General features: G+C 43.6%; 1 long non-coding RNA gene across 1 annotated transcript; it reads right to left on the reverse strand.

The window, feature by feature from the left end:
* Window positions 1-508: 508 nt before the first annotated feature.
* On the reverse strand, window positions 509-6,303 carry LOC138396511 (uncharacterized). The gene is made up of 2 exons (XR_011235711.1): window positions 6,166-6,303; window positions 509-789 (listed from the first exon to the last, which is right to left on the reverse strand). It is a non-coding gene; the product is annotated as an uncharacterized lncRNA (long non-coding RNA).
* Window positions 6,304-13,408: the final 7,105 nt, after the last annotated feature.

The following is a 13,408-nucleotide window of genomic DNA, read 5'->3' on the forward strand; positions in this document are numbered from 1 at the left end:
ATACCCCTCGATGGGAAAAACCTTTAGCTTAATCTGTATTAGGGCCCTAAATTGTGAGCGCTGATAGAGAAACCGCCCCCAAGAAAGTCCCGAGGTCCACCGTCTGTCCTTTTTTTCCTTTCTCTGTAAATCTTATACGTATTAGGTTACAGTCATGGGCATATAGTTTTCGTGTGCATGGCTGGACAAAAGACATCTCGATAAAAAGGGGAGTTACCTGCCATTTGTTCTCTCCATCATTGGTGGTTACACACTCCCAGGCTGCACAGAAATGAGAAAGGACTCCCCCACACTTGTGTCTCATCTCTCCTGTTCTAAATCCAGGACATGCATAAAACCCATTTATGCTCATGGACACTCGCCTTTGGTACTGCCTCCACTTTCTCCCTTCCATGTCTTCTAGAGGGCTAATTTTTTTTTTTTTTTTCAAATTAAAGTATAGGTCTGGCCACCAGGTGTCTAGTGGGGCCGTTCCTGAAGTCGTGTTAAAGACTTCATGGGTTTCTGGACTACTGATCTCCCAGGTGAGGCTATGGGGCATATGGGGATTTGGGTCAGTCAGTATTTTCTCTATAAGTGTTTTGATTATAACAGTCACCACAAGCATCTTCACTCCGGGTGTGTCCATCATTGGTCTGGCAGCAGTCTGGTTGCCACGCGAGTCAGTCTGGTCATTAGTGGATTCTCTGGGTCCGAGGAGGCCCGCCAGTGACTTTGTTGCTGCTCTTGTTTGTCCTTGTTGGCAGGTCTCACGTGAGAGTGGTGTATCCAGGTCGCCACTCTGTCAACCTTTAGGGCAGTGGGGGTGACAAGAATAATCTTAAAAGGTCCCTTCCACCTGGGCTCTAGGGTTTTGTTATTATGCCGTTTTACCCATACCCAATCTCCCGGCTGGTAGGGATGCCCGTCAACCTCTTCTCTCTCCTGCCGAGCTGCCTGATAAAAAGCTCGGAGGGCAGGCCAGATCTGGCTCTGAACTCATTGCAGGGCCTGTACAGCCTGCAGCACTTCTTTAGGGTTTTCAGGCAGAGCCCCAGAGATCATTTTTGGTATTACAGGTGGAGGAGCGCCATATACAATCTCAAAGGGGGTTAGGCCTAAATGATAGGGGGTGTTCCGAGCTCGGAACAGGGCGAAGGGAAGGAGGGTCACCCAGTCCCGCCAGTCTCCAGGATCAATTTAGTCAAAGTCTCCTTTAGGGTTCTGTTTATTCTTTCTACCTGCCCCGAGCTCTGGGGATTATATGCACAATGTAATTTCCAATCTGTCCCCAGAGCCTGGGCCAGCCCCTGACTTATTTGACTTGTGAAGGCTGGCCCATTGTCAGATCCTATGTTCTCCGGCAGCCCGTGCCTGGGAACTATTTTTTTAAATATTTTCTTTGCCACTATTAAAGCAGTTTCTCCTTTAGTAGGAAAAGTCTCTACTCACCCTGAGAAGGTGTCTACCATGACCAGTAAGTATTTGTACCCATATTTTCCTGGTCTTACCTCTATAAAATCTATTTCCCAAAATAATCTTGGTTGCCTCCCCCGTCCCCTGGTACCTGTATGGGTCCCCCTGGTCCTCCCTGGCTGCATAACCTGGCAGACATGGCAGTTTTTGACAATGTCTTCTGCTGTCTTCTCTTGTGATTTGAATCTTAGTTGTGCAATGGCCAGCAGCTGTAACATCTTTTTCTTGCCAAGATGCGTTGTCCGGTGCAAGTGTCCTAATAGCTGGTTCCCCAAGGTCTCAGGGACTGTCAGGCGATGTTCTCCGTCTTGGAACCAGCCATCCTTGTTCGGCATCACCTGCAGTTTTTTCTGTGGCCCACTTTATGTCTGTGCTGGAATAGTCTGGTTGGGGGGGCATCTTCCCCATCCCAGGAGGGGGCAAGCTCAAGTGCAGAACATCGGTTAGTACCGGTCCCTCCGCAGCCCTTCTTGCCTCAGCATCCGCGGACCGGTTGCCCATGGCCTCAAGGGAGTCCCCCATCTGGTGTCCCAGGGTATGGACTATGGCCACTGCCTTGGGTAACAGGATGGCTTCTAGTAGTTGGAGTATCTCTGGCTTGTGCTTAATCTCTTTGCCTTCTGCTGTAATGAAGCCCCTTTCTCTATAGAGGGCTCCGTGTATGTGCACTGTCCCGTAGGCATAGCGGCTGTCAGTATACACCGTCAGCCTCTTCCCCTGGGCCCGGCGAAGGGCTTCTGTCAATGCAACTAGTTCAGCCTTCTGGGCCGAGGTCCCCTGTGGAAAGCGCGTGGCCCAGATAAGCCTGCCTTGCTCATCTACTATGGCCACCCCTGCATACCTGTGTCCGTCCCTGACGAAGCTGCTCCCATCCATGAACCAGGTCAGGTCGCTGTTTGCGAGGGGGTGGTCTTGCAGGTCATTCCTGGCCATCTGGGTCTCAGCCAAGATCTCGAGGCAGCTATGTTCAGGCATTGCTAGCACCGGATCTGGCAGAAGCGTGGCTGGGTTCAGGATGGCAGGAGTCCAGAACTCGATGTGAGGGGCGTCTAACAGAAGCCCCTGGTAGTGAGTCAGCCTCGTGTTCATCATCTTGCCATTCAAAGGCAAATATTTCCTGGCTGCGCAGGGCTACCGCCAAACTGAAGAAAGCATCCTTTAAATCCAAAACAGTATACCAGGTTTGTGTCGAGGGAAGGGTTGGGAACCGTAGGGTGGATGTCTAGGACTCACGCGTTGACCTCCCTGAGGTCCTGCACAGGCCGATAATCTTTCCGACCCGGTTTTCTCACTGGCAACAAAGGCCTGTTCCAAGCTGACTGGCACTTTCGGAGGATTTTGGCATCTAGAAGCCTTTGAATGTGGGGCGTTATGCCCATTTTGGCCTCTTGGGGCATGGGATACTGCCTGACCCGGGCTGGTTCGGCTCCTGGTTTCAGTTCAATATAGAGAGGCAGCCGATGCTTTGTCCATCCTGCTCCCCCTGTCTCAGCCCAGGCTTCAGGAAACTTGTGAAGCCAGTAGCCCATTTCCCCTTCCTGGTTGATCTTCATGGGCTGATACAGTCGGTACTCGTCTGCCTGAGTCAAGGTCAGGACTTAAGTAACCCGGGGGCTACTGATAAGGTTGCCTTTGTCATCAGTTATTATTATTCCTTTTTCTTTAAAGTAGATACGGGCCTTTAATTTTGTGAGTATGTCTCTTCCTAATAACGGGGTGGTGGGGCATTCTGGAATGACCACGAAAGCATGACTCACTTGCCCTGAGCTTAAGTCTAACTTTCGTTGAGTGGTCCATTGGTAGGGCTTAGTTCCAGTCGTCCCCTGCACCCAGCTAGTCTTATTGGATAGTTTTCCAGTAGTTTTGGTAATTACCGAGTATTCTGCCCCTGTGTCCACCAGGAAGCTAACTGGGTTCCCCTCCGCTTGCAAAGTTACCCTGGGCTCGGGGAGGGGCACCGAACCCCATCTCCCCTATTTGTCTTCATCCTGCCCCAGCACCATAACCTTTCCAGAGGGTCCAACCCCATGTCCCCCTTTCTTTTGGGGGCAGTTCCTAGCCCAATGTCCATGCTCCTTGCAGTGGACGCACTGATCCTTGCCTAGCCTCTCCCTCTGAGGTCGTTCTCAGTCGTTTGCCCCTAACTGACCCCCTCCCGTGGCTGCAACTAGGATCTTGGCCATCTCCTTATTTGCCTTACGTGCCTCGTCCGCCTGGAACTTTTTATCTTCCTGTCTCATTCTCTCTAACTTTTCTTCCGGTGTTTCCCTATTGTTATAGACTTTTTCTGCCACTTCCAGCAGGTCCCTCAGAATTTTCTCACTTAACCTCTCTATTTTCTGCACCTTATGCCTAATGTCTGGGGCTGCCTGGTTAACAAAAAGCCATCATTACTGCCGCCTTGCTCTCTTCTGCCGTAGGATCTATGGGAGTGTACTGTCTGAAAGCCTCCATAATCCTCTCTAGATATGTCGCTGGACTTTCCTCGGGCCTCTGCCGAACATCCCCTACCTTAGCCAAATAGGTCGGCCTCCGTGCCACCACCCGGAGACCGGCCATTAGAGTCTGGCAGTAGACCCGGAGACACTCCCTACCTTCAGCCTCATTGTAATCCCAGGGCGGCCGTTCAAGGGGAAAGGTCTGGTCGATGACTGGAGGGTTGATGGTGGGTCTGCCGTCCTCTCCAGGGACTAACTTTCGTGCCTCTCCCTGGATTCACTCCCTCTCCTCTGTGGTAAAAAGAACCTTAAGCAACTGTTGACAGTTGTCCCATGTGGGCTGATGAGTGAAAAGGACCGAATCTAAAAGGTTAATTAGATCTCTTGGATTTTCAGAAAAATTCGCATTTTGAGATTTTCAATTATAAAGATCACTGGTGGAGAAGGGCCAGTACTGATAAGCCTGCTCCCCGTCCACTCTGGGGGGTCCCACGGCCCTCAAGGGAAGCACCCTCATGGGTTCCAGACCTGGAGTTTGTCCAATCCGCTGTCTAGTGCCATAAGCTGGGCCCCCCCCGGCCCCCCCCATTGGAGGTCCCGTCCTCCCCTGGGCTGCGGGAGCTGCGGGAGCCGCCCGGGCCTCTTGGGCCACTCTAGGATTATAAGGTGGGGGTTATGCCACTCTAGGTCTATTAAAGCTGGATATAGATTAGAGTCTGGCAGCACAGGTGATCCCGTGGGCTGTGGGTCCTGAATCCACTTTTTTTTTTACCTCTTTGGTAATTAGGGCTTGTGTCTTTTTTTTTCTCGATGCTGGCAGGAGGGTCTTTAGCCAAGGTGGCGGATCCTGGACCAAGTCCTGCCAGACTATAATATAGGGGGCTTGGTCCGGATGACCATGATGACCAAAGACTACTGCTTTTATCTCTTCAATAAGCTCAGCATCAAATGCCCCTTCCCGTGGCCATCCCACCCCAAAGGTCAGCAACTCTGCCTCGCAAGGGGTGATGAATTTTTTTTTTTTTCTTTTAGGGAAAGGCTGTGTGCCCTTTCCCTAACATCCTTAAAATAGCCCACAAAAATGGACAGGGGAGTCGATGGTGTCAGTCCCATACCTGCCCAGCACTCCTATAAGGAAACAGACACCGTTAGTTGGTCTGACTTGGTGCCACCAGCTGATCTGGCGTCACCGGCGAGTTCCTGCTGCCCGCCCTTGTTGCCGACTGTTTTTTCTGGTTCCTTGCACAAAATGGGCAGCAGGTCTTGGCCTTCGTCAGACCCTGTTTTAGACTTATTTCTTTCCGCGGTGGGGCCTCAGAAGACGCCTCGTCCTCCTGAGTCCTGTGAGGAGAAAAAGGGTTATTAATAAAAAGGAGGCAATAAAGACATTTAAAAGGCAAATGAAGATGTTCAAAAGACACCGAACGAATGACATAAAGCCACTAGAAAAGGGGGGGGGCAGTTCGCAGCCACACAAGGAGTCCCACCAAGAGCCAGTAGAGAAGTGTGAAGGCAGCCTTTTTTTAGAGGTTCCCAAGATTGAGGGGTCACAACGTACAAGCCAATACCAAGCAGTAGTGCCAACAGGGAAGGAAGCCCCCAAAGGACAACCTGTAACCAGGAGATTGCAAATCCAGAGATTGAGACGGCCATAGAAAAAGGACAAGCTATTGGGCTGTTCCATTCAGCAGCACCTCGGCTCAGCAGACTCACCCACAAATCTCATTCACCATTAGTTGCACTTACAGACACTCCACACAGTAAACATTAATTCCAATCACACACCTGACCTAAGAGTCCGGACTCGTTTCTTGGTTTTTCTCCCAAACAAAATTGGCCAATATCACGCGAAAGAAATCCACAAAGGCACAAACAGACAATACTAGACCGGTCCTGTGTTAACCATCTAAAACTCAGACAAATAGAACTAGAATTTTCGCTGAGTGGCCCCAGACTTACCCCTCTCGGGTGCCTCCCACTCTTTGGAAAACAAAAGAGAAAAAAAGGAACAACAGAAATCAACAGAAATTTTAGCCGGCTACTCCGCTTGGACTTCCACTTCAAATGGATCCACTTGGTTTCCCTTTCCCAAATAGAATTTCCTCTGAGTGGCCCCGGACTTACCCCTCTTGGGTGCCTCCCACTCTTCGGAAACCAAAAGAGAAACGGAAAACCTACCAGAGGGGAAGGACGTCTCCCTTCACCCCCGACCGGCGACCCACCAGCGTGTCCCCCTAGGCCTTCTGCCAGTCACTTCCCAGGGCCCATTTACCTGCACCGTACGGATTTTCAGAGCTCCAACTCCTCCTCGGATCTGGATTCTGTTCCGGGGGTTTCAGGATCCCGGATGAGCCCCCAAAATGTTAGATCCGGTTCCCCTTGGCCCCAGGAACAGAGAGGCAGAGTCACTGAGGCTGCAAAAGGCATATCTATGAATGTATTTATTAAAACCATTCTGTCCTCCTAGGCCTCTGGGCCTGTGTTGGGCGGGGCAACCTTGAAGAGCTTGGAAAGGCCTTCAGGGCCTTTTTCCCTTTGTTCTGACTATTAGCGCCTGGCTCCCTTTTATCCTGCTCATCTCTTTATCAAAAGGCCTCTCTTTGCATTCTAGGAGCCTCTCCTGAAAATGTTCTTTCTTTCTATTCTACATAGCCAGATGGTGAATTTTCCAAGTTTTTACACTCTTCTTCTCCTTTAATTAGAAATTTGGCTTTTAGATAATTCTTTTGCTGTAGTAACTGAGAAAAAGCTATTAAAAATAACCAAACCACTTCTTGAGCACTTTGCTGATTAGAAATTTCTTCCACCAGGCACCCCAGGTCATCACTCCTAAGTGATAGTACTTACCCAGAACTCAAGTTGACAGACTTGAAATCCAAGATGAAGGATATGAGCTAAAAATAAAATCCTAAGCCCTCTGCTAACTGAATGGACCCTTCTTAGTCCTAGGAGTCCCCGAACACCTTAAAAGTGAGTTCCCAGCCATGACAGGCTGGGAGCTATAAAGCACAATTACATATGCACATGATTTCTCTTTTCATAAATACAACTCCTCCTGTAGCTTGTTAAACATGGATATTTAGCCACCCTGCTCAGTATAAAATCCTGTTCCTTTTTTCTCTCCCTTTAAGCATGTGTACCTGGCTTGTGGCTAAGAGCTGTGTTTCCAGGCTTGCCAGACTGGCTGCTGCAAGCTGTAAAAAGACCTTTTTATGGAAAATAATGCTCTCCTTTTTCCAAAGTATAACCCTCATTATATTTTTAGTTAACAGAGGGCTGCAGGGTTGGTTTCTGATGAGGCCTCTCTTGCTGGCTTATAGACAGGCCACCTTCTCATTGTGTCCTCACCTGCTCTTTCCTCTGTGCCCACGGACTCCTGGTGTCTTCCAGTCCCCTTGAATTAGGGGCCCATCATCATGACCTCATTTAACCTTTGAATACCTCCTTAAAGGACTTATATCCAGATACAGTCACACTGGAGATGAGGGCTTCAAAATGGAAAATTAAGAACATTTACTATAACCACCAAAATTATATATTCTTTTATGTGCTTTTTCCACCAAACTGAAACAAAATACATATGGATTTTGGGGGCATGTAAGTCAGCCCATGGTAGTCTTTCTGAAGTAGATCCGTTAGTAGCATTTTCTGTGAGGAGGTATTTTTAGTAAATAGCCCCAGTCTTTTTTATTTAGAAATATTATCTAATTCAATCCCACATTTTAGCCAAGAATTCAGGGTTATAGTTACATTCCTTAGCACATTGAAAATATGAATCAATTATCTTCTGGCATATAATTTTTTTGATAAGGTTTCTCTTGTTATTCAAATTAGGTTTTCCTCCTCCTTTAGAGATTATCTCATTACTTTGCAGTTACTTTCCGAATTCCAGTTTGCCTCTGACAGTGAAATTTTGTTACAATATATCTAAATGTGAATGTGTATATGGTGTTTCATTAAATCCAGAATGCATAGAGTAGAAAAATATACCTTTCTTTTAGGTGCCACTGTAAACAAGTATCATTATTTTAATTGGTCACAGATCACCTTAGTAAATAACAAAATACATTTGATGCTTTTTAGCACAGATTTTATTAGAGTGCCACATGCAGAAAAATAAGACAAGATTCTCTCTGAAAAAGATTTTAAAAAGTATGTATCTCAAAGCCAAAGTCAGTATGTTTATTGTTGAAACACTAAGAAACACACCATCTACAAAGATATCAGTTATCACCACAATTACTTAACATTTTGAATGTTCAAGTCAGTTCATTATACAAACCAACACCAACAAATTAAATTATAAATAATTAAAAGGAAGAAGTAAAAATAATCATCATAATCAACCAGATGATGTAATTTTCTATCTGCAAAAGACAAACGGAGTGAGCTGAAAACATTAAGCACGTGTAAAGGTTTAGCAAAGAAGGTGGCTTCTAACTCAATAAACAAACAAAAACAATCACTTTTGTTTGTAGTGTTGGTGAATAAAAGAAGATTGAAAAATTGTACAAAGTTACTTGAATTGGAAACATATTAATTAGGTACCAAATATTATAGAAAAAAAATAAGAACATTTAATATAACCACCAACATTATATATTCTTTTATGTGATTTTTCCACCAAATTGAGATGTGGTTATGAGCAGCCTGTTGCTGCTGATGCGTCATCTGAATTTGGGGGAGAGCCTCACTCTGCTGGGAACTGTTCCTCTGCCCTGAGCTTGTGTCTCCATGCACTACTGGGTAACACAGAACCTCAACTTCTTCATGTGAAAAATGTTATTGCTCATATGTGAGTGTTAAAAAATTATGAAGTATACAGATTACAGATTTATTTGCCTCATACATATTATATCTTCCCTTTTTAGTGGCTACCTATGACATAGGCCCACTTTTTAATTTATAGCATATGTTTCTTATTAAAATACCTTTAAAAAACACATACAAAAAATGTTCAGCACAGATATGTTCAATGAATAAATGATAGATGAACTACATTAGGAGAACAAGAAAATCCATTCCAAACACAGAGCCTGCATGTGAAGGGATTTCTTTGTGAACATAGGCTAGGAGCAAATTCATAACTTCCAAAAATGTATAGGATTCTCTCATATGGAAGATTTAACAATATTAAACACCGGGCACATAACCATGATTCCCTCCCTTTTATCTGACACCTTTAACTTGTTTTATGTTTTTCACCTATTAATTTTTATTTCTACCATAAAACCAACATTAATAACACATGCATAAAATCAAATTACTGCTAATTATGCATTTGTTGATCACTCATGAGTTGCTTTAAATTTCTGTCCCTATGAAAACCTGGTTGCATTCTTATTTTAAAAATCTCAAAAAGGTTAATGATTGATACAACATTGATATGTTACTCTAAAGACTTCTTCTATTTAAGTGGTCCATATTCATATCCTTCTATGTATGAGTATGTTAATATACATTCTTGTATATATTCTTCCAAGTTGTAATATGTTTCAATAGTGTTTATTTTAAGCATACTTTTATAAAACTCATGATTTATACATAATGGGAGAATATTGGGAAAGTATAAATTTATATAACATACAAGAATTTCTTATAAACTGATTTTCCTCTCTAATACTCAAGAGGATTCCCTAAATAGTGTATGGCCTGAGGGCTCCCCATCTTTGAACCTACACCTCAGCCACCATAGCACCCAAAGAGAGGCCTGTCTCAGCTTACTGTTATGCAGAATCAGGACACATGAGTGGCCTGAAGGATAAGCAATTCTAAAAGCCTGGCAAAATATCATGATCTGACTTTTCTCCAGCGAGTCAGAGCTCCAAATTGGTATTAAATAAGACAGAAAGAAAATGGCATATAGTAGGAGGAAGGCCATCAGAGCTTGCATGGCTCTTATGTGGACCGTGGTGCTGGCATCTGCAGATCCTTTGGCACCATGCTGCATCTTCTTAACATGTTTCCACAAGGAAGAGATTAGCAGGATAAAAGTTGTCAGGGACAAAGTAAAGGGTATGAGAGTGAATGTAGTGTTGGTGAATAAAAGAAGAGTGGAAAATTGTACAAAGTTACTTGAAATGGAAATGGAAGTCCTGTTTCTTTCAAATCCATTAATCCAGGAATTAACATGGATGTTTATCAGTGCAATATTAAAAAACAAGAGGACCAACGTCACCAGAAGTATCACTGAAACCACCTTTTTAACTCTCCTCTTTAGGTAGAGAAAAATCGAGTTGGAAAAATTGGCTATCTTGAGAAAATAAAAGATGCTGAGGCTTGTAGCAAACCAGATGCTAAAATGATTGGCCACTGTCCAGGTGACAGTAAGTGTTCTAGAGAATTTTTCAGACATAAATAAAGCTGGATTAAACATAGATACATACCAACTTAAGAATATTAACCAGAGCAGAGCAGTTCTGGAGATTGCCAAAGCAGTGAGGATTTGATCAGCCAAAGAGACCTTTCTTCTCTTCACCCAGTCAACACAGTTCACCAGTGCTATGAATCCATTTCCCAAATTTCCAATTATGAATTCCACAATGAAAATGAATGTAAATGTGCTATTTATGACCCTATCCATTGTCTGCAAGAGAATGCTCCAATGGCTAATATCACTGCTGAAGATTTCTTAATGCATTCATCTCAAAATATTACGTTTATCTGAGTCTTGAAAATTTAATAATAAACTCCCTTTAAAAAACTTGTGTACACAATATTAAATCAGCAACCATCAAGACTAGCTAATGACTGGATTGATAGTTTTCTTCATAAAAATGTTTGTAGTTCCCCAGACAGCTCAGCTGAGCTTCATCCAGATACTGTGTGCCTTACATACAGTAGGTTGAAGTCCCTTGTAGTGGGTGATGAAGGAAATGCTGAATTCTCATTTGATAATATGCAAATAAAGAGTTATTTATTTTCATTGATTTGCTTGCTTTCTTTTTATTTATTTATTTATTTATTTTTTGCCTCATCTATATATTTGAGTCTGTCAACTTGAGTTCTGGGTAAGTACTATTACAAAATTCTAACACACATAGCAAGCAACAAGAATCTAAAGTGGTATATGTGGCTTCCTAAGCACTGAGGTTTTGTAAACACTTTAAAGTTAAGGGTAGGGAAAATGGGAAGATGGCAGTGAAAGGGTACAAAGCCTCAGAGAGGAATAAGCCTTGTTTTCTCTGAGATCTATTGCACACTACGGTTAAAATAGTTAATAATACTGTATTGGACATTTCAAAATCTCTGAGAGAGTTTATTTCAAATGTTCTCACCAAAAAAAAAAAAACTTAGGTATTTGAGGTGATAAATATGTTAATTAGTTTGATTTAATTATTCCACATTATACTCATAAATCATAACATCACTTGATTCTCCATAAATATATACAAGTATATAATTTGTCAATTTACAGTAAATTTTTTTTAAGAGATTTGATTTTTTAAAAAAAGTTAGTTCTGTAAAAGAACTTATCCATAGTTATCCAAAGCTCTTCCTACAAAGTAACAGTTTTCTAATTTCATAGAAGTCATCATTCCTAGAATGCTGGGTACCAAGAATAATATTTATTTATTGTTTACCTTTTACAAGTGCATGCATACACACAGATTTATTTATTGATTTATTTGGATCTAAATCCCCTTCTCTTTCCAATAATTGAGGCTTTTTACTTCTTCAACATTTATTATGCATCTTGTTCATGCTTAGTATTGTGATAGTTAAGACATTGTTTTAAAAAGGCTTACAGGTTTATATTACATAATATTAAATGTAAATATTCAGTAAAGTTTGGTAATATCTTTTCTATGCATTTGAAAAGAGATAGAAATCTTTCTGTAGTCCCATATAGCAATCACTCGGTTTGAATGAGTTCAAACCCTCCTCGGAGACCCTCCTCTTCCGTTAAGTATAACTGGCGCTGGCGCGAAAAGCCCGAAGCTTAGAGTCAACCAATCAGGAGCCAACGTGATCAGCCACTTCTAAAAGAACAAATAAAGGGGGATGGAGTGCAGACCAGTATGTCGTGTGCAGACTAGTGTGTCGTGTACAGACTAACGTGTCGTGTGAAAACTAGCATACAGAAAAGTATAAAAGCTTAACCTTTACCCCAGGGCGGGGTCCTAGTTCATGGAGAGGCCACTGCGTTGGTGCTCTGGGACTTGGACCCTAGCTCGAGCTAGCCAATACACTCCTTTGCCTTTTTGCAGCCTCAATGACTCTGCCTCTCCATTCCTGGGGCCAAGGGGAACCGGCTCTAACAATACTTACCAGCCAACTTGGGAGAACTGCCAGCAGCTGCCCCAAACCCTCTTCCCTTCTGAAGAGAGCGAGCAGATAAGGATGGAGGCGGTCAAAACCATTCCTGGCCCGGATGGGCAACCCACGACTGACCCAGTCCAAGTAAAATTTCTCTTCCTTGCCAGGCACCCGGCCTGGGACCCAAATGAGAAACAAGATAAGGGGCCTCTCAATGGGTATCACCAGACTCTACTAGGAGGCATACAGGCTCCAAAAGGCCGACTAATTTGTCTAAGATAAACAAAACCATACAGGGACCTAAGGAGCCCCTGGCCGCGTTCTTAAAACGCCTCTTTAAAGCTTACTGCCTGTATACTCCCATAGACCCAGAGTCACCAAAAAATAAACGTGCCGTTAATATTGCCTTTGCCACTCTGTCGGCCCCAGATAGTAGAAAAAAACTATAGAAATTGAAAAGATTTTTTAAAAAATGCTGTCTAAGTTAATAAAAATTGCCCAGAAGATCTACAACAACAGAGAAGACCCTGAGACTGCACAGTCTAAAGGGATGGCCAAAATTCTCATATCTACAATGATAAAACAAAAAAAATATAAAACTAAGAGACAAGGAGCCTAAAAGACCAAATCGAGATACAAAGAAAAAAAAAAAAAGACCAGCTTAGTCTGTGACCAGTGTGCCTATTACAAAAAACAGGGTCACTGGAAAAATAAATGTTCCCACAAAAAACATGAGGGAACCAAGCCCACGCCGGTCCTTATAAAAGACACAGGCTGACGGGGCTGGGGCTCCATCCCAATAAGCCCCCAAGACCCCAAGGTAACTTTAAATGTCAGAGGCAAACTTTAGAGTTTTAGGTAGACACAAGAACAACATATTCCGTTGTCTAACAAGCTAAAGGGCCCCCTTTCTAAAAAAAAAAAAAAAGCCTCTAGTTTAGACTAAAACTAAAACCCAGACTTTTTAGACTCTCAAACAAGCTCTCACAAATGCTCCTACATTGGCTTTGCCTAATCTAACTAAACCTTTCCAATTACATGTTGCTGAGAACCAGGCATGGTAAAGGGAATATTAACCTAGACGCCGGGACCCTAAAAAAGACCACTGGCTTACTTATCTAAAAGACTAGACCCTGTGACTTCCGGTTGGCCAAACTGCCTGCGAGCCATTGGCACAACTGCCATCCTGGTCAAAAAAGCCTCTAAACTAAACTTGAGGCAGGACTTACATACTCTAGCCCCACACTCCCAAAAGG

Source organism: Eulemur rufifrons, chromosome 16 (assembly GCF_041146395.1).
Source record: "Eulemur rufifrons isolate Redbay chromosome 16, OSU_ERuf_1, whole genome shotgun sequence".
In the NCBI taxonomy this organism is placed as follows: Eukaryota; Metazoa; Chordata; class Mammalia; order Primates; family Lemuridae; genus Eulemur; species Eulemur rufifrons.